The sequence below is a fragment of the Spermophilus citellus genome (assembly GCF_964194105.1).
Source record: "Spermophilus citellus genome assembly, chromosome: X".
In the NCBI taxonomy this organism is placed as follows: Eukaryota; Metazoa; Chordata; class Mammalia; order Rodentia; family Sciuridae; genus Spermophilus; species Spermophilus citellus.
This window is the reverse complement of record NC_138190.1, coordinates 124,754,651-124,781,962: the sequence shown is the minus strand read 5'-3', so window position 1 is coordinate 124,781,962 and position 27,312 is coordinate 124,754,651.

Below are 27,312 nucleotides of genomic sequence, written 5' to 3'. Positions count from 1 at the left end.
TTAAAAACTAAGCCCCTTGTGAGGAAAATCTGTTCTACCTGAAACAGTACCAAAAGCCTCATCTCAATCAAATTAGTTGTCCTAGTATTTGCAATGGCTGAAGAAAACAGCGGGAGCTAATGATAAACAAACCCGTCTTATGAGCTCAGTTTCTGAGGAATTGCTTCTGATCAGCTAAACTAATAAGACCAACATATTTGGATAGTACTTGGAAGTTTTTAAAGCATTTTAATGCCTAGTGTCTTAATCAAAACTCATAACCTGGTGATTCTGGCAAGGAAGATGTTATTGTTTCCACTTCATTGTGAGGGGGATGGAGACTTATATGACAAAGGTCTTGTTTTAGTTTAAGTCATCATTTTATGCCTAATTAGTCCTATGCAACTTCCTCTTTTTTAAAAATGAATTCTGTTTAAGGGGGTTCCTCATTCTGTCATGCAAATATATGCTGGTAGGTTCATCCCACAGGTTGTCAGATGGGGACTACATAAGTGTGAACTGCACAAGGTTTGAGATCAACCTGGCTCCCTAATGCCCATACTAATACTACTTAAAAATAAATTGTGCATAACATCCTATATCATTAAAATATTCTTCTATGGTATAATTGTTTTCAGTTTTGCATTTTTATTGTTTACAGGAATATCCTTACACATCAGTATTTGGGTATATCTCTCATTTTTTTCAGGATTAAGCCATAGCAGTGGAATTACTATATCCAATGTTTATAATAATTTTTTATTGGTTGTTCACAACATTACAAAGCTCTTGACATATCATATTTCATACATTAGATTGAAGTGGGTTATGAACTCCCAATTTTATCCCAAATGCAGATTGCAGAATCACGTTGGTTACACATCCACAATTTTACATAATGCCCTAATAGTAATTGTTGTATTCTGCTACCTTTCCTATCCCCTACTATCCCCCCTCCCCTTCCCTCACATCATCTCTGTCTACCCCATCTACTGTAATTCATTTCTCTCCTTGTTTATTTTCCCATTCCCCTCACAACCTCTTATATGTAATTTTGTATACCAATGAGGGTCTCCCTTCATTTCCATGCAATTTCCCTTTTCTCTCCCTTTCCCTCCCATCTCATGTCTCTGTTTAAAGTTAATCTTTTCTTTCTGCTCTTCCTCCCTACTCTGTTCATAGTTGCTCTCACTATATCAAAGAAGACATTTGGTATTTGTTTTTTAGGGATTGGCTAGCTTCACTAAGCATAATCTGCTCTAGTGCCATCCATTTCCCTGCAAATTCCGTGATTTTGTCATTTTTTAGTGCTGCGTAATATTCCATGGTGTATAAATGCCACATTTTTGTTTTATCCATTCATCTATTGAAGGGCATCTTGGTTGGTTCCACAGTCTAGCTATTGTGAATTGTGCTGCTATGACCATCGATGTGGCAGTATCCCTGTAGCATGCTCTTTTAAGGTCTTCAGGGAATAGTCCGAGAAGGGCAATAGCTGGGTCAAATGGTGGTTGCATTCCCAGCTTTCCCAGGAATCTCCAAACTGCTTTCCAAATTGGCCACACCAATTTGCAGTCCCACCAGCAATGTACAAGTGTACCCTTTTCTCCACATCCTCGCCAGCACTTGTTGTTGTTTGACTTCATAATGGCTGCCAATCTTACTGGAGTGAGATGGTATCTTAGGGTGGTTTTGATTTGCATTTCTCTGACTGCTAGAGATGGTGAGCATTTTTTCATGTACTTGTTGATTGATTGTATATCCTCCTCTGAGAAGTGTCTCTTCAGCTCAGATCTACATATTGTGGGGTCAGGCCCCAAATTCCTCAATAGGACACCCATAGCACAAGAGTTAATAACAAGAATCAACAAATGGGACTTACTTAAACTAAAAAGTTTTTTCTCAGCAAGAGAAACAATAAGAGAGGTAAATAGGGAGCCTACATCCTGGGAACAAATTTTTACTCCTCACACTTCAGATAGAGCCCTAATATCCAGAGTATACAAAGAACTCAAAAAATTAAACAATAAGAAAACAAATAATCCAATCAACAAATGTTTATAATCATTTTGAAAACCTTTGTACTATTGACACAAGAAAGATCTTATCTATTTACCTTTCACTTAATGCTAGTGGAGAGCACACCTTTCCCTTACCCTTTGCCAATACTGCCATTTTGATAGGTGAATCTGGTGTCTTATTTATGTTATTTGTATTTTTGATGACTAGTAGATTGAACATTTGTCTTTGTCTCTTCTGTGAATTCTCTATTCATATCTTTAGGAATCTGTATACTTTTGCTGTAAAGGACCAAATAATCAACATTTTAGGCTTCATAGATGTATGGTCTCTGTTACAACTAATCAACTCTGCCACTGTAGTGCAAAAACAGCCATAGACAATAGTGTAAATGAGTTGGTCTGGCTGTGTTCTAATGTAACTTTGCTCACAAAAACAGGTGATAGGACTGGGGTTGTGTCTTAGTGATGGAGCGTTTGCCTAGTATGTATGAGGCACTGGGTTCGATCCTCAGCACCACATAAAAATAAATAAATAAAATAAAGGTATTGGGTCCATCTACAAGTAAAAAAATATTAAAAACAAAACAGGTGATGGACCAATTTAGGTCCATGGGCCATGGTTTTCCAATACTACTGGTGGTATGTATCAATTTTTCATTGATTTTGAAAAATTCTCTGTATACTACCTATTGTAATCTATTCTTAAATTTTATATTCAAATCTATTATCATTCCCTTTTTATTTCTGCCTTTGCTTACATGCTTAGCAACATTTTCTCCACTGTGAAAACTATTGACCCGTGTTTTCTTCCAATTTTCCTATGTTTTATTTTTTTATGAATTATTCTTAAATCTATCTGGAAATAATTCCAGGGTGAGGGTAGGAGTAGAAAACTGATAATATTTTTCAGTAAATAGTCAACCAATGGCATCAGCACCTTTTATTGAATAAACCCTCTTAGCTCAGGGGAGTTTCTTTTGAAGCTAAGTCTTTACTAAACTAGATTCATCTCCATCTCTGTTGTTCTTAGAGGTGTTGTCCTATGAGTCTAGCATCTAAAAGTAATGGATCTGGAAGTATGCTCACTATGTAGAGGGGCCTCTCCACCTCCCTTTGTACTTAAAGTCATTCCAATTTGAAATGCTCTCTTTACACTTTTATCTTTCATATACCTCTGTCTCTTTGCATTTGTGTATAGCTTTTTACTGCTCAGTGGGAGACAGTCCTTTCTCTAAAGCCAGAAAAATTGTGACTCTTCTTTCTGTTGTAATTTAGCCTTGATGTGCTATTCTTATTTATAATGGGCTTCGTTTTCACATGCTATTCTAATTACTTGGTTATATTATACCCTATCTCCTTTTCACATTGTATTTTTAAAAATCAGTGTGAGAGTTATCTTTTGTTTTTGATTATCTAACTTTAAGGATAATTCTGGACTTCTTCAACTGCTAAAGAAACCTACTGGTCAAAATTATTGACTTTTGTTTTTCTAATTCCACTAACCATAATGACATACTAGCACTATAGTATTTTCCTCACCATGACCATTTCATTTATTTGCTCTGCCAATATAATGATAGTAGAAATGTCTGGTAAATTTTGTACCCTCTCATCCCAACTCTCACCCTCTGTTCTCATCTCTCAGCATGCTGGAAGTAAGCTGAGGGATTGGATTTTCATTCCCCATGGTTTGAGAAAAGAAAGAATGGTATTCTTGTAGAAGACCACTAGGAAGATTAATCCTGCAATGCTAGAAATTAGTATTTTCTTCTGAATTTCTTTCTTTCTTTTTCAGTTTAAAAATTACTTTCTATCCTTACAACCTCAGAACAGGGCACAAAATACATGCTCTACAATATGTATTTACATTTCTGCTGTCCTACTAAGTCATTTTAAAATCTTTGATTACCTTCCAATCTCTTTGTGTATATAGTTTACATGATAGTTGCAGGTCACTATATATATATATATATATATATATATATATATATATATATATATATATACACATACATATATAATACAGAGTTTATTTTCATCAAAACTCAGTGGCCTTACAAAGATGTTTAGAGTATAAGTTCACTTGTTAGAACTATGTAAATTGTTGAACTAGAAAATTAGTAAATATATTTCATTACATTTTTTGCAGTTAAAAATATATCTTTGGGGCTGGGGTTGTGGCTCAGTGGTACAGCACTTGCCTAGGATGTCTGAGGCACTGGCTACCACATATAAATAAATAAAAGTCTATCAACAACTAAAAAACAGTATGTCCTTAATGTCCTGCAATGGCATTTCGAATTAAAAAGTAGACTAATTAAAAAATTTCAAAAGAAAGTTTCATCTATGAAATTACAGTGTCCAATTCAACTTTGGGGGGACTGGGGCTGTAGCTCAGTGGTAGAGCACTTGCCCCACACATGTGAGGCACTGGGTTTCATCCTGAGCACCACAAAAAATTATTTAAATAAACAAAATAAAGATATTGTGTTCAACTATAACTTAAAAGTATTTTTTTAAATGTAACTTTGGTTCAAACTGTTTCAAGTACCTTGTAAGCATTTACTACTTGTAATTCTGGCAGTGCCCTTGTAAGGTACTTTAAGATGAACTTGTTATGCATTACAAAGAAACTAAGACATGGAAGTAAACTGATTTGCCCTAGGATATGTAACCTGCTAATGAGTATGTGTGACTCTCCATATCTCATCAACATTTTTATGCCTAACCTCATATGCCTGTGGGTGACTTTGTTTATGGCAAATTATTTCCTGTTATCACCATGAGACCTTAACTGAGAAAAATGGATCTACCTCTTCTAGGAAGTACTCCTTCCTCTCCCTTGGCTCTGATGACAGTTTTCCTTCATTTTTTTTTTTATACTTGTGAACACCTAAACTTGCATTACTCAGAAATATTATAAAATGACCCAAACCTAAGGTTTTTCTTTGTTTCAAGTTCTGTTGAAAACTCCTTGGCAATGGAAATAACAATCTTTGTTTTAGTCTATCTCCCCAGGTCCTAGTTCAGGGTTGCAAGCCTGTATAGTGTGGGAGTCTGATACTGAATTATTCTAAGGAACATACCCTTAATCCAGAATAGTATAGTGGAAGCAGCAATTGACCAGGAGTAATTCATCCTCAGCCAAATCACCCTTTGGCCAATAATTCTTTCTATTAAAAAACAGGTCGAACTAATGTTAGGTTGATCTCTAATGTTTCTTTCAGCTATAAAATTATAGGAATCTCAAGAATACTTGTTATGCTTTTTCCTTAATTGTTATGCACATGTATTTTGGAGTCAGATTAAAGAAAAAATTCTATTACTCCATAATTATATAATTTGGGGCAAGTCATTTTGGTCTCCACAAATATCTGTTGTCTTTATTTGTAAAATGGGTGTAAATACCCTTTTCATAAAGTCATTGTGACATAATACATATAAAGCATTTTGTACGGATGATAGCACTCAGAAACAATGTAATAAATGTGAACTGCTAATATAAGCTATATTTAGGGGCAGCTGTTGGCAAAAAAAAAAATTGTGACAAAGTTGGAGTTTGGCACCTCTTTTCTCCTCTTTTTAGTGTTCCCTGATTTTATGTTCTGTATGATCACTCTCCACCATATCCAGGTGGGAGGTATTGAGGAAGGGTTTTTGTTAGGGCCTTAATAATTACACAATAATGCAGTCACATTGTCTCTGTCTAAGCTAGTAATGTATATACAATGCTAATAATTTTAGATCTTTGAGTCTGTAATTTTCTATTTCCCGCTTAAGAAAACTTATCTGGTAATTAATACTGAATGTCTGATTCCAGGAACCATACCTCAAAAGGATTTTCCTGCATGTGATGTACATTAGTTATAAGGGACTGCCTGGCATTCATTTATAAAACTGAAAACAGGCTTGTTTTCTGTTGCTTATAGAAAGTTCATAATAATTGCACGAGTTCAGGCAGACTATCTTTCCATGAAGCTATACGTTTTCAGACACAGAAATTTTTATCTTTATTACATGATGGCTCACATGCTCATATCCATCACTTTTTTGAGTGTAGCTTATTTGCAGCCTGGTGAGAGTTAAATAATCTGCCACTAAAATTTCAACAAAGAAACAAAAGAGAATCAAGAGAGAGGCATGCTGCTTACCTTTCCTAGATCAGTGGAAAACTCTCCTGACCATTCTAAGTACCATTGTTATAATATTCGGTCTAAATTATTAATAATATCTAATCTCTCTTCTCTTCCCCCCTCCCTCTTCCTTTCTCCAACACAGACACAGACACACACATACACACACACACACACACACACACACACAATGTGTTATGGTAAGTGTATAATTAACATTATAATTGCCTCTAAAGTTAAGCCTATTACCTCTATTTGAATTAGTGGCACACTCCCTAGAGTTTCTGATGTTTTGGGTGTGGTTTGAATTTTCGATGTTTTAAAAGTCTTTCTATGATTCTAATGTACACTGAAGTTGGGGAATCACTATTCCAGATGTCTCCCCTTTAGCAGATGGGCTTTGAATAGTTAATTATGTTAAAAGTTTAGCAACTCTCTAGACAGGGGAACCTGCCCTACTTGTCAGGCAGTGGATTTTCAAATAGTACATATGAACTCAGTGATACCTATTGTGGCTAATGACAGAGGGTCTCTGTTAGCGACTACCTTAGATGACAGAGGGTCTCTGTTAGAGATTACTTTAGATCACACTATATATTCTGGAGAAACATCCCTACACACGCAAATAAGTACATAAAATGTCATTTTAAGATAGGAAGAACTGTTTTTAGATGGACTTTATTAATGGAGAAACTACATTTTTGTTAACACCAAAACAGTCTGGAAGGGAAATAGATTCATCAAAGGGCCAGATCCTTCAGAACAGGCTATGGTTAGAAGAAAAATGGATTTTGCTTAGTTTAAGGGAAAGTTAAGAAATTCTATTGGTTAACTTTATGCAAGTGAGGAACAATTGGCAAAAGCAACTCTGTCCTCATATGGCTGCTTCCCTGGTTCACAGCCCAGCTACCAGTCACAGAGCAGAATTGGGTCTATAATGAAGTCTGTTGGGTACAGAACAGAAAGTTGTGGTGTGCACACAAAGGAATCAATGTGGATGAACAGAAGACACACTGAATATTTCACCATTAGCTTAGAGCTGTGCTATGTCCATGCCACAAGCAATCATTTCTGCCAGATTGATTAGGTACCTGTAGTGTGCCTCCACTTTCTTGCAACAGTCCATTGTATATGAATTTGTCATTCTCCAAATTTGGCTAAATCAGTCTTGTAATACTCTTCATTTTAAGCTAGTCTCTTATGGGAATAATAATTTAATAATTCTGATCTTTTAAGTTTATTCTAAAAGTATTTATAATTATTAAATCCCAGGGTTGAAAGGAAACATAATTACAGGCCACAGAGACAAGTGATTCTCAAACTTTATTGTGCATATGAATCACCTGGACTTTCATTAAATGACTCTCAAACTGTGATCCAGGGATTAACAGTATCAGCATCACTTGGGAGATTGTTAGAGCTGGGAAATAAAAGGCCCAGTCGCAGAACTATTTAATCAGAATCATTACAACAATAGAATGAACTTTGACATATTATACATATATGGAGTACAACTTCCCATTCTTCTGGTTATACTTGATATGGAATTACCTTGCTTGTATATTCGTAGATGAACATTAGAAAATATGTCTGATTTATTCTACTATCTTTCCTATTCCCATTCCCCTTCTCTTCCTTCTCTTTTGTCTAATCAACAGTACTTCTATTCTTCCTTACCCCCCTTATTGTGAGTCAGCATCCTCATATCAGAGAGAATATTCAGCCTTTGGTTTTTTTGAGATTGGCTTATTTCACTTAGCATGATAGTATCTATTTCCATCCATTTACTGACAAATGATATAATTTCATTTCTATTTATGGCTGAGTAATATTCCATTGTGTATATGTACCACATTTTCTTTATCCATTCATCTGTTGAAGGGTACCTAGGTTGGTTCCATAGTTTAGCACTGTGAATTGATCTGTTATGAACATTGATGTGGCTACATCTGTAGTATGCTGATTTTAAGTCCTGTGGGTATTTACTGAGGAGTGTGATAACTGGGTCAAAAGGTAGTCCCATTCCAAGTGTTCTGAGAAGTCTCCATATTGCTTTCCAGAGTGGTTGTATCAATGTGCAGTCCCAGCAGCAATGTATTGCATTTTGACAAGATCCACAGGTGATTTGCATACACATGAAAATTTGGGAAACATATAGTAGAACAACATTTTTTCAATGTTTTAATTTTTGATAGACTTTTTTTATTTGTTTATACACGTGCTGAGAATCAAACCCACTGCCTCACACATAATAGTCAAGTGTACTACCACTGAACCACAACCCCAGCCCCATAGAGCAACAATTTTTAATATTTAACGTGGTGCAGGGGAATCTCTCTAGCTCTTCTATTTCAAGTCTGGTGAACAATTGTGCATATCCTCTCCAGGCTTATTCAGTCCACAAAACTATCACTATCTGCTGTGCTAAAAGCACTGGGGATGTAACAATTAATAATACATCTTCTGTTCTTGAACCTTTCAATGATCTGGGTTACTGAAATCCCCAATTTTTAACCTCTTCAAATGCTATGATATGGATTTGTTAGACCAGGACGCAAGAAAAGACCACTGACTCCAATTAAAATCAAATTAAAGCAAGCCAGGCTGCCTCTCCCACCCCAAACCGCGGGAACAAGACAGCAGCCATAGCTTTCCTGCAGCCCAGCTTTATAGCCCAGAAAGTTACACAAAGGGGGGTTACAGATAACAGAACTCTGACGAGCATAACACTAATGGTAGTTTACATTTTTGCTGGCCCCGACATCAGAATTTATGAAGGTCATTAGAGCCTCAGAGAGGGTTGTTATCTGGCCAGGGAAGGCCAAGATTTGTGAGGCATCACTAAAGTTTCAGAGAAGGCTGCTATCTGAAAAGAGAGCCAGGCATGGGTGAGTTCAAGGCATGGGCAGACATTCCAAGCAGGTTCAGAATTTGCAGTAATTTATAGTAAAGCCGAAATTATCTTTTCATGGCTTTGTGGTGAGATGGCTCCCAATTTTAAGAGAAAATCAGGTTGGGTCTATCAGATTGACCAAAGTCCTTTCTATATGTGCTTTTGGATGAGAGCAAGAGAAATTCTTACCTGAATTACATAAATTTTTCCTAACTCCATCTCCCCACTCCTAAACTTGTTCCTTCCAATCATGAATCTATATAACAACCTGATAATCTTTTGACACCTCTCACCATTACGTCCTTGCTTTCTAGGATATAGTGTTCCTGGCCTTATTTCAGTTCCTTAAAAAGGAGAAAGTTCTATCAAGTCATAATAATGGTTTCACTTATGTTTTCACCTTACTGTGGAATGTTCTTATTGTCTGCTTAACATTCATTAATAATTCTGGACTGATTTAGATTAGAACTTCTTCAGAGAAGTTTTCCTATTTACTTCCTCACAATATGAATCAGCTTCTCTCATCACCATATCTAATGCCACTCCTTATTTTTTTCTTTATCATACTTATAAATATGCATTGTTTATAAATTATTTATTTTTATAATTATTTACTAACTTTCTCTCCTATCATAGTCTAAGATCCATGAGTATAGGAGCTTTCTCTAGCCCTTCTTCATGGATCTCTTAGGCTTAGAGTAGTATTTGGTGCATTTTACACTTTTACATTCGCTGGTCTATCTAATGTTCATTTGTGTACCACTTTTCATCCATTGTCCTGTCTTATTCTCTTCATAGCAATTCTCATTGGCAGAGACTATCTTGTTTCCTAACATTTATTTATATATTTCCATCATCTATCTTCTCCAACTAGATTATAAACTCCATGATAATGTGGACTGACTGGGTTTGAGTCTCAGATTTACCACTGACTGAATATTTACCTCTAAGAAAGTCACTTAAGCCAAGTCTGACACCTCATTAATAAAATGGTGGTAGTAATTGTTCCCATCTCATAGGGCTGTTGTGAGAACTAATTAAAGAAAACCACCTAACACAGTGACTGCACACAGTAAGCATTATGAGTGCTAACTATTGTGATGATGGTGACTATTGTCATTTTTTTCATCTCTGTTTCATTGGCAAATAGCACCAGGCATATAGTAGGTGGTCCATAAATATATTTGGAATATATTAATGAAGGTGTTATGCTTTATTATCCACCAAAGTGACCCTTTATTTGATTTATAATTGGATGTTGATAAATAGTGCCCATTTACCAAGTTTCCTAGAAGTTACCTATCTGAATTTCCCATTAGGTCTCTGGTTGATAGGAAAGTATATTAGTGTTTGCTGCTGTATCTTTCATTAAGGGAAAAAATATGGTGATATCCTAAAATCTATTCTAATCCCTTAATCTGTGTTACTCTGGATAGTCTGCTTTTAAGATAGCTATGCAAGTAAACTCTTCAGTTATACGCCCCACACCCACACCCATTTGGCCCTCTGGCAAATATAAATTTTAAATTGATTTTAGTTTCACTGTGACAATAACTTCTGCCTGAGCAAGATAGGAAGGGTAGAGCTGAATGCTAATTTAAATTCTTTTTTTTCTACAAATGTTAAAACACTGAGACAAGTTTGGGCAGGGAGATTCAAGCACTTAATTCAACCCTCTCTCCACATATATAAAATAGAGAAGCGTGGTGATTTATCATACTCTGTATTTTATTGTACTGTCATTTTTAGTATATTTAAGTTTGGTTAATACAATCTTGACAGCAGGGTGGAATGTAATTTAAATTTTAATATTTTCAGCTACAGAAATGGTAATGTATTATTTCTGCATATGGAAAGATACCCAGTCTCTGATTGACTGATGTAGTGTAGGGGACAAAATATATCCTCAGGTTACTTTTTAAAAATATAAGTGAAAAATCACCTCCCCAATTCACTAATGTCATGACATGACAGACATTTAGAATTATTCACTAAATTTCTTGATGTTAAAGGTTCCTTTGAGTTCTTGTATGGAGTATTAGTTAATAAATATTAGGTATTAAGGTGCTATAACAAACATGCTTTAGGTAAACATATTTTGATGTTAGAACTTTAAGTAAACATATTTTGCTGCTGTGCTAAGTAAACATGTTGATGTGACAAGTGTGGAGTGTGTTAGGTACAGATAAGTTAGTGACGAGTGCGAAGTGTGTTAGGTATGGATAAGGTAGTGAATAACAAATGATGTAAGGGGAAATTCCCAGTAGGTGTAAACAAGTGTAAACAAGTGAAGTAATGCTGTAAATTAGATATAAATATTGGGCACGGAGGACAGGCAGTACCATCCAGGCCATCGATGCCGCCACCCGCCTGATGGTCCGTCCAGTCTCTGCTCCGCTGCCTGCTGTGTGAGGATCCTGAATAAACAGGCATTGAAAGACATCTCCGAGAGTCGGTGTGTTCGTGTCGCCGAGATTCTGGTTCGGGTAGGACACGGCCGGGGACCCGCCTGAGGTTGACCTCCGAAACCAAGGCCCCTCCAGCCTCGGGAGCTGCTCGCGACAGTTCTGCATTGTATATTTAAGAAATATAAAAGGGATCTTAAAGAGAATTATTTAATTTTCAAAATAGGATTTTTTAAAATATTGGAGCCCCATTATGGGTTGGACATACCTAATACTAAATTCCAAAATCTGAAATACTCCAAATTACTAGACTTTGAGTGTCAACATGATAGCACCAGGGGAAAATTCCACAGCTGACTTCATCTGATGTTGATATGCATTTTTGCACATGAATGAAAAAAATATTGTAAAAAATTTCCTTCAGGCTAGTTGTATAAAGTTCATATGAAATATAACTGAATTTCATTTATATTGGGGGCCCATCACCAATACCTCATTATGCATATACAAATATTACAACTGCCCCCAATCCTAAATTCAAAATACTTCTCCTTTGAAGCATTTCAGATAAGGAATACTCAACCCGTGTAAGAAGATCAGTTAATAATGCTGGAACAGGCTAAGTCATTTCTTCCCATATGTAAAATTTGAATACAAATAGCTTATAGGGCCTATGTTTGTACTGTTTCCTAAAATGGTCTTATTTTTTTAAATGTTTTTAGTTGTAGATGGACAAAATAATTTTATTTTATTTATTGATATTTTTTGTGTGTGTGGTGCTGAGGATCAAACCCCGTGCCTCCCACATGCTAGGCAAGCACTTTACCACTGAGCTACATCCCCAACCCCTAATGCTAGCCTTATTAAAGGGCCCTATTAAATTGGTTTTACACTACAAAGATGAAAAATTCAGTAGCCTCAATTAAAGGTAAGTGAACTTTACAAAACCAGAAACATTTCTACTTGTATACCAACTCATATGAAGGCTAGTCCAGGGTATTGGGCAATAAGTACTCTATTTTCAGGCATATGAATCAGACATCTAGTTATCTAAACTCCATAGAAGAAATATATCCCTAAATTTATGGAAAATGGGTCCCTTTTCAGAACTCTACAGAAAAAAATAATTACTTTATAATAATTACAGTGGATTGATGAACCCAGTCCTTGTTGATCTTAATATTGTCTCTAATTTTGTCTGGAACATAGTAGGTACACAATATATATAATTCATTAATAAATAAATGCCTAGTATTTTAAAAATTAAAACCACAGAACACTTTTTTTCTGGTATGAATTGAAACTCTACGATATGATTGGAACAAAATTTGACACCCACTGGTGCAGGCAACAATAAGAACTGAAATGAATCAATGAGCAAGCAACAATTCTAGTCCTCTATTTCTCTTAATTCTCCATCACCTTCTTGCCTCCACTCTCCTAATTTCTTATTCTATGTGTCCCAGAGATGTTAGAAGAAATATTAATGATAAGATGGAAAAAAGGTGGAAAGAGGTGTGAATTGAGTTTCACACTGTTCAAAAATGTGAAATGAGATGAAATCTCATAAAAAAGAAAAATAGTGCCATTCCTTATATTTTCTAGTACCTCATTCCATGAATGAAATTTACTGATAGAATCTTTTCTTAATATAGTAGATTAGTTTAGGTAAGAATACTCATGACATCTATTTGAAAAGGGGAAACTGGATGTTGAGAAAACAACCACAGAATATGGCAACCATAATTTTCCACCTACTGAAAAAAAAACATTTTAGTTAACGAAGAAAAAAGAATTGGCATGCATGTTTGAACTTCTTTTTTGAGTGTAGATATAAGACTAATATCCAAGTTGTCAGGATAGCCAGAGGCTAATGTCTAACAGCATTAGAGTACTGAGCTTCTTCTATAATCTGAATTGAAGCATATAGGTCTTCTACTTAGAAAAGAATCTGACATGACAATTTTTTCCCCATGATATTGTTTAAACCTAGGTAACAGTATGCATTATTTAGTTAGAACACATTTTTAGTAGGAAATGTTACTATAAGGCCAGCCTGAAGCAAAATTGAGAATAAGAGTAGTTTTTTTCTATGTGACCAATTTCTTGCAATCCCTGGTACCCCACTATCCTGGTCCATTGTCCCTGGTGTATAACTCACATTTCAGCTATTTTCTACCTGAGATGATCCTTCAGGATTTTCTGCTAAGTGCTATGACCAAAATATGCTGCCTGTGCAGGATAGTGTGATATGTACCCTAAGTATAGAAAAGAACATTAAGAAAATCAAAGAAAAAACCTGTCTGATTCCATTTCCTGCAACTAGAAAAGAGAGACTTCATGGTGAGAGAAACCTCTCAAAATTATAATTATGAATAGTAGAAATTATACAAATGAAGAAGAAAAGGATAAATAATCAAGGAAGCATATAAAGAGTGGCATGAGATAAAATAGTGGTAGAGACTAAAATTCATAGTAAATGTGAGTTTAAACAGAAGCCTAAGATTAAAAGAGCTTTGAAAGATATACTTCATATAGGAGAAAAAGCAAGGAGGTCCTGATGCTTGAAGCTCACAGAGAAAGTATAAATGACTTACTTGCTACTATTGTATTTTATCTTCTCTGAGAGTGGGCTTTATATCAGAATGCATAATAGGCACTGGTTAAAAGGGAAAAAAATTCCATCATTCAGCTTTATTAAGTATAATCAACAAATAAAAACTGTATATAATGAAGATACACAGTACATTGTTTTGATATGTGTGTGCACTTTGAAATTATTGCCATAATCAAGCTGATTAATGTATCCATCACCTCACATACATAATTATTTTTCACATGGTAAGAATATGTATAATCTCTTCTCTAACCAAATTCAAGTATACAATAACTATATTTGCCATGTTCTACATTAGATCTCCAGACCTTTTTCATCTTGCTTAACTGGAACTTTGTAATTTTGATCAACATGTCCCCATTCCCCCAATCCCCAGCTTTGGAAACCACCATTCTATTCTCTGCTTCTGTGAGAGAGACTCATTTTGATTTCACAAATAGTGAGATCATGGAATATTTATCTTTTGTACCTGGCTTATCTTACTTAGTATAATCTCCTCAAATTTTATCCAATGACAGGATCTTCTTATTTTTAAAGAATTAATTATATACATATATGTATATACACACATTATTCATCTGTAAATGGAAATTTAACTTGATAACACGTTTCAGCTATTGTGCATCATGGTACAACATTTAAAAGAGTGAAGATGTCTGTTGTCAATTCATTTGCACATATACCCAGAAAGGATTGCTGGATCATATACTAGTCCTATTTTTAACTTTTTGTGAAACTTCTGTAAGTGCTGTAAGAGGTTACATTCCTACCAACATTGCATAAGGATTCTCTTTTTTTCTCTGCATCCATCACTAGTTAGTTTTGTCTTTTATACTTTTGGTAACAGCCCTCCTAACAGGTGTGAGGTGTTTTTTTCATAAGATTTTGATTTACATTCCCCTGACCTCTAGTGATGTTGAACACCTTTTCATATACCTTGTAGCCATTTTTATATCTTCTTTTGAGAACTACTCTCTGTTCATATCTTTTCTCCATTTCAAATCAGATTTTCTGTTTTCTTGCTAATGGATTCCTTGAGTTCTTTATACATTTTGGGTACTAAAACCTTATCAGATGTAGGTTTGTGAGTATTTTCTCCCTTTCCATAAGTTGTCTCTATTTTGTTGATAGTTTTCTTTGCTATACAGATGTTTTTTTCAGTTTTATACTATTGCTTTTGTTACCTATGCTTTTCAGATCATATACAGAAAGAATCATTGATAATATGAAAGTTAATATTTCCTTGTGTTTTCTTCCAACAATTTGAGAACTTTCATTCTTACATTTAAGTCATTAATCCACTTGATTTTTTTAATGTACAGTGTGGGGGTCTCATTATTTTGCATGCAGACATTCAGTTTTGTAAGCATGATTCATTGAACAGATAGTTCTTTCCCCAGGGTTGTATCAGTAAACTTCTTCAAAAACCAATTGACTGTAAATGGGTGGGTTACTTCTGAACCCTTTATTGTCTTCCATTGCTTGTTTTTATGCTAGTACCATATTGTTCTATTACTGTATTTTTTTCATATATTTTGAAATCAGGTAAATGTGGGTCCTTTCACTTTGTTCTTGTTTGAAATTTATTTGACAAAGGCTAGGAATATAGCTCAGTGGTAGATCAGTTGCCTAATATGTAAAATGTTCAATGTTTGATTCTTAGACTGAAAAAAGAATGAAAAAAATAGCCTTTATTGGTCCCATACAAAGTTTTAGATTTTTAAAAATATTGCTGCAAAAATTACCATTGGGATTGTGATTAGGCATCTACTGTATCTGTAGATCACTTTGGGAAGTACAGATATTTTAACAATATGAATTATTTTAATCCACATATGGGATGTCTTCCTATTTGTTTGTATCTTCTTTAATTTCTTTCATCAATGGTTTAAAATTTTCATTTTATATGTCTTTCTTCTCCTTGGTTAAATTCATTTCTGAGTATTTTGTTTTTCCTGATGTATTATAAATGGGCTTGTGCTCTAAATATTTTTGCATGGTTCATTTCACTGTACACAAACACAATTTTTCTACATTGATTTTGTATTCTACACACTTACTGAATTAATTGGTTCTAAAATTTTTGGTGGAATAGTTCATGTTTTTATATATAAGACCTTGCCATCTATAGAGACAGTTTTATATTTACATTCTGCCATGGATGATTTTTATTTCCTAATTGCTTTGGCTAGAACTTACATTGTTATGTTGAAAAGAAGTGCTACAAATGCACATCCTCATCTTGTTTCTGATCTTGGAGGAAGTGCTTTCAGCTTCTCACTTTCAGTATGACATTAACTGTAGGATCTTGATTATATTGAACTATGTTCTTCTATGTCTATTTTGTTGACAATTTTTATCATGAAAGGATGTTAAATTCTATTAGATGCTTTTATGTGTCTATTGGTATAATAATGTGATTATCCTTTGTTATGTTAATGTGGTATATTATGTTTATTGATTTGCATGAATTAGACTATCTTGTATTCATAATACTTGATCATGAAGCATGATCTCTTCACATTTGTAATGTTTTAATTGGTACATTATAGCTATATATGGTATTGGGCTTCATTTTGACATAATCATACCTGCATGATCCTTTCCAATATGCTGTGAGATTTTATTAAATATTTTGTTGTGGATTTTTCCATCTATGATCATCAGGAATATTGACTTATAATTTGTTTTGATTTTATTTGTCCTACTCTAGTTTTGGTATCAGGATAATGCTGGTCTCAGAAAATAAGTTGGGAAGTTTTCCTTTCCCTTCAACTTTTTAAAAAGAGTTTTAAAGAGATGGGGTTTAGTTTTTTAAAAGTTGGGTAGAATTCATAAATGATGCCATTAAGTCCTGGGATTTTCTCTGTTTGAAAGTTCTTTTTAAACATTATAGATTCATTCTCCTTACTTATTTTTCTGTTCATATTTTCTATTAATAATTTCATATTGGTAAGATATGCTTCTAGACATTTATTCATTTCTCCTTCATTTCCAATTTGTTGATGTATAATTTTTCATAAGACTCATGATACATTGTATTTCTGTTATCAGTCATAATGCCCTTTTTTGATTGCAAATTTGAGTGATTTTCTTTTTAGTCTTAGTATAAATGAAAGTTTGTCAACTTTGTCGTCTTTTCAAAAACACCTCTTAATGTTATTAATTTTTTCTATCATTATTTTAGTCTACTTAATTTTCTCCTGCTCAAATTTCTATAATTTCCATCCATGGCATAATTTTGGGCTTACCATATTCTTCATTTATTTGTTCCTTGAGATTCAAAGTTAGTATATTTATTTGAGATCTCTTTTTATTAACACTGGCATTTTTTAGTTATAAACTAGCCTGTTAGAATTACTTTTGTTGCATCTGTAAGTTTTGATATATTGTATTTCAATTTTCTGCTTTTAAAATTTTTTTCCTATTATGCTCTTTGACCTATTTGGCTATTCAAGACTGTATTGTTTAATTTCCACATATTTGTGATTTTCATAATTTTCCTCCTTTTATTAATTTCTAGTTATACAATATTATTATCAGAAAAGATGCTTAGTATGTTTTTAGCCTTTTGAATTTAGATATAACGTTTTTGGGGGTCAAAAATATGACTTATACTAAAGAATATTTCTACCACTGCTGCATGGAATATTCTGTCTATGGTGGTTAGGCCCATTTGGTATGTGGTTCTGTACAAGTCTGTTGTCTCCTTAAAGATTTTCTATCTGGATGCTTTCCATTGTTGAAAGTGGTGTATTAAATTTCTCTACTATTATGTACTGCTATGTATATCTCTCCTTTGAACTGCATTTACTTTATGTACATTTAGGTACTCTGATATTGGGCACATGTACATTTATAATTGTTCCACTGATAAATTGATCCATTTATCATTATATAACTACCTTCTTTTTCTCTTGTGACTTTTTGTGAGTTAACGTCTATTTGATTAATGTATACTCATCTTGCTCTCCTTTGATTGACATTTGCATAGAAAATATACCATCATTTTACTTTTGGCCTAATGTGTGTCTTTAAGTATATGCAAAATCTCTTGTAAATAGCCTAATTATGTCTTATGGTGTTCCCTTTTATACACAGAGTCATTTTTCTCTTGCTGCTTTTAAATTTGTTTGTCTTTTACTACTGATAATTTGATTAGAAATTTATATTTAATCTATTTGAGGTCTTTTGGGCCCCAGGGATCTTGATATTAATTTTTCATCCTAGATTTTGGATTTCAATTTTTCTTATTTATATAAATATGCCTTCCACCATTTTATCTTTTTTCATTCCATTTGGATTTTTTTTTTTTTTTTTTGCTCAGTGGTTTCCTCTAATTCCCACAGAATTTCTTCACTTGTTTGTATTCATTTTTCTTTTTGCCTCTCTGACTATAATTTCAAGTAATCTGTTTTTCAAATCACTAATTCTTTCTTTTATTAATTCTGCACTTGAAAATGTATAAGGATATTTTCAGTTAAGTCATTATATTCTACAAGACCAGAATTTGGTTCTTTTTAATGGTTTCTATCTCCTTCTTGATCTACATATATTGTTTTTCTGATTTAGTTTAGTTGCTTACTGTGTTCTTTTGTAGCTCACTGAAGTCCTTTATGATGATTATGATGAATTCTTTTGCAAACAACTTATAGTTCTCTATTTCTTTAAGGTCAGTTGTTGATGCTTTATTTTGTTTCTTTGGTATGCCATGTTTTCCTATTTATTTCTGATCTCAGTGAGATTATATTGGTGTTTGGGTATTTGAAGAACTAGGCATTTGTTTTTTTTACATTTTGGCTTTAATAGGAAAATCTCTTCACTAGTGAGCTCATCTAGATACTCTGAAAGAGCTGGCTTGCAGAATACATAGGTAGACTTTCTTTTGGAGGTTGGAGGGTAACTAGAACTAATACTAAGTTCCAGACACAGGATTAGAGCCTCTATTCACAAAGACTATCCTAGAGCTGGGCTAACTCTGGGGTAGTCTGTGAGGTTGAGTCCATTGGAGAAATCCTGATAATAGCATGAGTCAAGTACCTGGGTTCCTGGTCATGAATCGCTGGGAGCTGACCTGGTACCTGAGAAACAGTTAGGTCTGTGGTTTGGGACTATGGAGGCTAGCCTGGAGCCTGGATTTATGGGGGAAGACCTGAAGCCTGTGTCTGTGGAGACTAGATTCGTGATACATTGGCCTATGGTTTAAGTAAGCTAGGATGGGCCTTGGTCCTTGGTCTTCAAGGGTCAGTCTGGAGCTTGCAGCCATGGGGGGGGGGTGCTCTCCTAGTGCTAGCGTTGGCATGGAGCCTGGTCTGTAGGGGCTGGCCCATGTGGCGAGCCTTGTCAGTGATCTGTGACACAATCAGGTACTTGCTCCACTCTTCTTCCACCATACAGAAGAGCTCTCTCCTCTTTACCATGTGGACTGACTTGGGAGAGGGGTGACAATACATTAAATTGTCTTTCCTACCCACTTCATTGAAACATTTCCTATTGTTGTGCTCTGTCCAGGTACTATAATTCTCTCATCTTTCTTCCTTAGCTTTTGTGAAAATATGTTTGTACATTGATGGTTGTTCAAATTAATGTCTCTGTAAGTAGATAAGTACTAGAAACATCTTTTCTGCCATCTTGTTAATGTTATAGTCAAAAGAGAATTAAATTCAAGGGAGTTAAGAAAAGCACCTAGCCTAGATGTTTTAAATAAGAACATTAAGAGGTAGCATATTATAATGCTAATATTTTTATGAGTGTATTTGGTTAATTTATAGATGTAAGCTATACAATGAGAACCTTTAGGCTCAGAGTAAAATGAAATTAAATGCTGAACACTAAATAACAGTAATTTGATATGAAATCCTGGTAAAATCATATACTAAATATTTAAAAGGGTGATCATTCAGTTCTTATCTAATTATTTGATTATTTTATGGTAAAAATATATGAAAAAATATACCATGTTCTTGGGTGTACAGATTATTTTATAAACATGTCAAGCAGATTCCTGATAATCATTTTTTTAAGAGAGAGGAGAGAGAGAGAGAGAGAGAGAGAGAGAGAGAGAGAGAGAGAGAGAGAGAATTTTAATATTTTATTTTTTAGTTATCAGCGGACACAACATCTTTGTTGGTATGTGGTGCTGAGGATCGAACCCGGGCCGCACGTATGCCAGGCGAGCGCGCTACAGCTGAGCCACATCTCCAGCCCTCCTGATAATCATTTGTAGCTTTGGTGTCATCCTAGCCAAAAATACTAACAGAATTTTTAGGAATCTGACAAACAGATTTTAAAACATATATGAAAGAACAAAATTCTAAGAATAGCAAAAACATGTTTAAAGAAGAAAAAATGTAGAGGAGATAGCATATCAATATAAATTTATAGTCATAGAGACAAAGTGGTATTTTCTCTGATAGGAAAATGTTTAGAAGAGAATCTATATGTTTTATGACTGAACTGATACTGTTAATCAGTGGATAAATGCAAGAGTTTTGGTCATCCATGCAATGGGAAAATGTTAAAATAAATCTTTATCATATATTTTATATAAAAATTAAACATGAGAGGCAAAACTAAAAATTATTTTGGGGATATAGAAAGAAGTCTGAACACCTCATTTTAGGAACTTCTTTAGACATTGAAAGCTCAATCCATAAAGAAAATACATGTAAATTTTACTAAACTAAAAATCAATAATTTCTTTTCATCAAATGTAAAATATATCCACCCATAGCAAAATAGTTCCCTGGGGCAAACATTTGCAATAGATACAATTGAAAAAGGAGCAATATCTTCAAACAGATAATATATTCCAAGAAATTAGTAAGAAAAAATTTAAATTAAGCCTTTCTTTTTTTTTTGGGGGGGGGGTGGGTACCAGAGATTGAACTCAGGGGCACTCGAGCACTGAGCCACATTCCCAGCCCTATTTTGTATTTTATTTAGAAACAAGGTCTCACTGAGTTGCTTAGCACCTTTCTGTTGCTGAGGCTGGCTTTGAACTTGTTATCCTCCTGACTCAGCCTCCTGAGCTGCTGGGATTACAAGCATGCAGCACTGTACCTGGCAATTAAGGCTTTATTAATTGAGTAAAATACATAGCTATTTCAGAAAATGAAGTGCTAATGATCCATAAACAGAGGAAAAGATTTTCAGCCTCATTGTTAATAAAATAATTATAAATTAAACATTGGATACCACTTCATACCCTCTAGATTGGCAACAGTTAAAAAGGGAGACAGTTTCAAATGTTGTCACAATAAAGACTATGAGAAAATTAATTCATTCTTGAGGGGTAAAATGGTAAAAAGACTTTGGAAAACAGTTTTTCACTTTCTAGTAAAATAGTAAAAGTGGCTGATATACTTACTGCTACTTAAATATACATATGTTCTTCCACATTCCCTAGATAGTTTTGTATTGGGTAGTGCAATAAAATCAGTTTTGGATAAAAATGGTATGGAAAGGAAAAGCCTTATGTCACTTCTGAATTGAGGCATTTAAAGTAAGCATAAATGCTAAAATTGTTCCTTTTGGAGGCTTCAGTGACTAGGAAACTGTGTCAATGATTAGGAAACTGTCTTGTGACTGTAAAACCACAAAAAAGAAAGTCACAATCACTGATTCAATTAATGAAATGGAAGTTTCTGACCTGGGGTGAACCTTGTGTCAGTGAAAAACACACATGTAAGTGGAAAATTCAAAGAAACACCTAATGTAATAGTATTTACAATAAATGTAAGTGGGCTAAACTTACCAATATAAAGATGGATTATGAAACTCATTTGGAAAAAGCCAACTATATATTACATACAAGAGATACACTTAAAACAATAAATATTGACAAAAAACATGGAAAAGATAATGCCAGGTAAATAAGATGTAAAATAAAAGTACAGTCATGTATTAGTCAAGGTTCATTAGACTGTGATGGAACTGATAGGATTTGTGTCTGCTTGCATACATACATATACACACACAAATAAATTGAAAAGAAGAGAGAGTGAGGGTGCAAGATATTTTAAGGAATCAACTCCCATGATTGTGGGTACTGGCAAATCCAATTTTCAGACCACCCCTGAAGGCTGGAGGTACACACAAGAGCTGTTAGAGCTCAAGTTTAAAGAGTCAAAAGACAGAATTTCCCCTCCCTCAGAGTGATTCATTTTACTTTTAAGGTCTTTATCTGATTAGATAAGGCTGACCCACATTAGAGGATAATCTGACTTCCTCAAAGTTTACTGATATAAATGTTAACCTCATGTAAAAATACTTTCACAATGACATTTAGGCTTGTGTTTAGCCAAATATCTTGGTCTAGCCAGGTTGACACAAGTAATTAACTATTATAAGTATCAACTTCATATCCATCAAAGTAAAATTCAAGGCATTGAATTTCACAAGTTTTGTGTGAAAAAATAGGAAGAAATTATAGCCGTGACAAAGATATGAATATTTAAAAACGTAGTTTCAAAATTAAACAAGTGATGAGAGAAATCGATATATGAACAATCAGAGAAATTTTAGCACATTCCTCTCAAAAACTAATATGTCAAGCAGGGGATTGTAAACAGAAAAAAAGGCTAACTGAAAAATATTGTCTGTAAGCTCATATTTTACATCAAATAAAGAATTTATATTCTTTTTTTAAAGAGAGAGAGAATTTTTAATATTTATTTTTTAGTTTTCGGTGGACACAACATCTTTGTATGTGGTGCTGAGGATTGAACCTGGGCCGCATGCATGCCAGGCAAGCGCACTACAGCTTGAGCCACATCCCCAGCCGCAAGAATTTATATTCTTGAGTACTCAGGTGTCATTTATAAAAATTGACCATGTTATTGTTACCACTGTTTACCGGTGAGTCCTTGCTTCCCCAATGCTGAAGTATAACACCAGAGAAGCACACCCAGGCAAGGTCAGAGTGGAAAGTAGAAGCTTTATTAAAGGACAGCAGAAAAGACTTCTCCCCAGAGGAAGAAGGGGACCCAAGCAAGATCTTTCCTCTTTTATAGTTAAGGTCTTCTTTCAGCTTTCCCGCATTCCTGTCACATTCTTGTCCTTAGTTCTGTTATCTTGCAGAGATGGAATGTAGGTGGGAAGACCCAAAGGGTGAGGGACAGGTAGGCAGAAGGAGTAATCTGGGCAGGAAGGGCTTTTGGATTAGCATCTCCATGTTTGCTGCCATCTGCTTCATTAACATTTCCTTAGGATGGGCTCCATCTTCATCTTCCTGGATCTGGATATTAGACCTGATTTACCTAACTACCTATCTTTAAATCTGGCTTCATAATGAATCATGAAGGAAATTTCATTAAATCAATGGATTGATGCCATGTAAAATGATGTTCTCTGATTATAATGCAATAAATTGAGAAAATAGTAAGAAAATGATAGCTGAAATACCCCGTGTGTCTCTAAACCACATAACATGTCTCTTAAAAACCATTAGAGTCAAAAGAAAGCAAAGTATATTTGAGAAACTGCAAGAAAACCATAATAGCTTGAGTCCATGGAGAGGGGTACAAAAATGAGTCTGCAAAATAGGCAGAGATGATAACTGCGTACCTGGGAAATGACCTAATACAAAAGGCTTAACTTTTTTCTGCTTCCCCTGAATGATGCAAATTACTCTAGAATATCTTAGCTCTTCTTCATTTGCAGTTTCAAAGTTCCTACTTGTTTTTCCTCTTCCCTGTTTTACATTTTCCATCTTGTTTCCTTTCTATAACTTTTCCCTTGAGGGCTTTCCTTTTTTTTCTTCCATCTCCTCCTCTAAATTTCTTTTACTCCTCTCTTCTGGTTTCTTGGTTCTTCTTATCTCTTACCCATTCTACCATATTCAGTATGATAGTTATGTGAGGGAGCTTTTTTAGTGGATAACTGAGTATCTTTGAGTCTGGGGATAGGAAATGTTCTAGCTTTCCTCTTTTACTCTCTGAATTAAGCCCTGGATTAGACATAATTACTTTTCCTGGTAAGGTTAGATATCCAGTTTCACTTTTTAATCTCTCTTTACAAGTCTAGAGATAACTCATTTGCAGCTTGTATTTCTCAAACGACCAAACTACTTCACATCCTTTGTATCAACTGTGTTCACTCCACAGGTCTAATTATTGAGGCCCATATAAGCAACTTAGTTCACTACACCTATCTGTATAGCAATTGAGGTCCTGAATCAGTTTCACTTTAGTGGGATTTTATTAAACCAGGAAAACCTAAGGTTGAATCCCTGATTTGTGTTTCTGTAAAACAACTTTAATTTGCTCCAGGAACTTGGCTACCAAAGAAACTTCTCATGTTCTTGGTTCTTCTGTCTTCCTTAGCATCATATGAAAAATTTCTATGACTTAGGGAAGGGGAGAGAGAGGAGGAGAGAAGGAAAGGAAGAGGCAGACAAAGAAGGAGAGGGATGGGCTGGGGTTATAGGTAGAACACTTGCCTAGCATGTGTGAGGCACGGGGATCAATCCTCAGCATCGCATATAAATAGATAAAACAAAGGTCCATTGACAACTAAAAAATGTTAAAAATTTAAAAAAAGTAAGAGGAAGGTGTTACCGCTGTTGACCGGTGACCAGTCCTTGCTTCACCAATGTTGAAGAATAACACCAAAGAAGCACGCCAAGGCAAGGTCAGAGTAGAAATTAGAAGTTTATGGGCTGGGGATGTGGCTCAAGCGGTAGCGCGCTCGCCTGGCATGCATGCGGCCCGGGTTCGATCCTCAGCACCACATACCAACAAAGATGTTGTGTCCGCCGAGAACTAAAAATTAAATATTAAAAATTCTCTCTCTCTCTCTCTCTCTTTCCTCTCTCACTCTCTCTTTAAAAAAAAAAAAAAGAAGTTTATTAAAGGACAGCAGAAAAGACTTCTCCCGGAGGAAGAAGGGGACCCAAGAGGTGGAATCCGTGGAAGTACAGTTGTTTCCCCTTTTTATAGTTTTGGTGATGGAATGTAGGTTGGAAGCCCCGAGGGGTGGGACACAGGTGGGCCAAAGAAGTAATCTGGGCAGGAAGGACTTCTGAGTCAGCACCTTCAAGTTTGCTGGGGGCTGTTCATTAACACTTCTTGGAGGTGGACTTTGGCCTAGGGCCTTTTCGGACTTCATTAACATTCCATGAGTTGTCCTGTGTTTCTGGGATTCATTCTCAACATGGCCTCCATTTTAGATTTCACTCGGTATTAGACCCGATTTATCTAACTACACTGACTACCTAATTTTAAATCTGGCTTCAGAGGGACAGGAGAGAGAAAACAAAAACTTCATTTCATGGGCTGGGGTTATGGCTCAGTGGTAGAGCACTTGCCTAGCATGTGCAATGCACTAGGTTCCATCCTCAGCACCATGTAAAAATAAATGAATAAAATAAAGTTATTGTGTCCAAGTAGAACTAAACAACAACAACAACAAAACCCACAACAATAAAAACACAACAACAACAAAACACTTCATATCATGTTGCTTTAATGTAGTCCTCAAGGATGAGATTAACTTTGGACCCTGAGCCATGCTTAAAAACAAGTTCCCATGAGAAACCAGCCTCTACCTCAGAGCAGAGCCTGTCCAAGGAAGGGGGGTGACCCTTGTCCTTGGAAAGACCCACAGAGCACTCCTAGGCACATTCCCACCCTGCTGAGTTGTTTATCTACAAATAACAGGGGAGTTCTGCAGCACCAGATGTCCCTTACTCAGTCAGGCTAGGTTGGGACCCATAGCAACCCCCTAGCAACCACCAATCAGCATGAGACAGGGAAATACCTGGGATGCCAGATGACCCTCCCAGTAGTTTATGGTGGTTGATAACATGTTGAGAAACCATGTAGTTCAGCAGAACTCCCCTCATGGCTTAAACCAATCAGTGAAAAGGAAACCTCTCCCCCTGCCCTGTCTTGTATTAACCAATCACCCCTATCCAAGTTGTTCCTGCCAGTGAATGTGCTAATCATATTTTAGACTTGTTTTATGATTTTCCCGCAGTGGGTGATGATTTGTTAAGAGATGCTATGATGTATGTGAAGTCCCTGCCTTCCCCAAAGAGTGTATAAAACTGCTGCAAACACTGGGCTCAGGGCCTCTCAGCATCACCAGTTTCTGTGTGCACGTGCACAGGACCCAGCTAGCTCGCAATAAACACCTCTTTGATGATTACATCGATCTTGGTCTCTGGTGGTCTTTTGGGGGGTCCCGAATTCGAGCATAATACCTATTGTTGGGTTATAGTGGTTCAATTCATGTAAGCATGATTGTTTCCAGCACCACTATACCATTCAGAGTTGTTGTCATGGGCTTTTAACCTCTTTGCCTGTACTTCTTGGGTGTTCACTGGAACTTCAGGAGTCATCTTTCTTTGCTTGGTGTGATCTAATCATCATTTTTCTTAGAGCTTGACTTGAGAAGCAATTAGTTATTTGGAATTGTTTTCTTCAAGGCAGTGTCTTATACCTTATCATATCTTACTGTCTTTAAACTCTGACTTTTTAGAAAAGCAAAAAAGTAAGTCAAGCAGATGTTTTCTTATCAAGAATTCATAGCAGACCTATTTATCCCAAATTAGCATATCTCATTAACTGTCTCAAGGAAACAGACTGAATTGTCTTTGAAAAAGGGTCTTAAAAAAAACCTCATCTTTTGTAGAAGAAATGAATTCCCAAGCAACTGTTTTCTTAACTCTCTCTCTCTCAATGGAAAATGAAGAAAAACAAAATCTGAGTTGTTGCTGTCCATTTGAGCACTCTGTTTGGTCTGAATTCCTGCAGTGATTACTAATATAAGGTAGGGAGAATGATAAGAACATTAATTCACGTCTAGGTCTAACACTTTAAACATGTCCCAAGCTAAGGGCTTTGTGTTCATTTCTTACTTATTAATCAAGAAAGCCCATAAATTATGTACTATTTTTGTTCCACGTTAACAACACACACACATAGACACTGCACATTACTCTTAGCTTTCAGCAGAGCAATTAACTCTATTTGGAATTATGTTCTCTTGTGTTGCTTTTTACTTGTAGGTATCAAAATTTTATCCTGAAATTAAATGTATAAATGTGGCTTTTATTACATTCTATGATTTTAAAATAAAATTAAATCAAGTTTGAGCAAATACTGTTCAATATTTATGAGAAGTTCATAGTGAGTCATTTGGGATTTTGGATGGGAGAGCTTTCTCCTTTCGATGGTTGTATTAGTACCATCTGGCCAAGTACTTGAATATATACAATCGTGTGTTGTAATCTTGATGAACTTGTGCCATTTCATCAAGT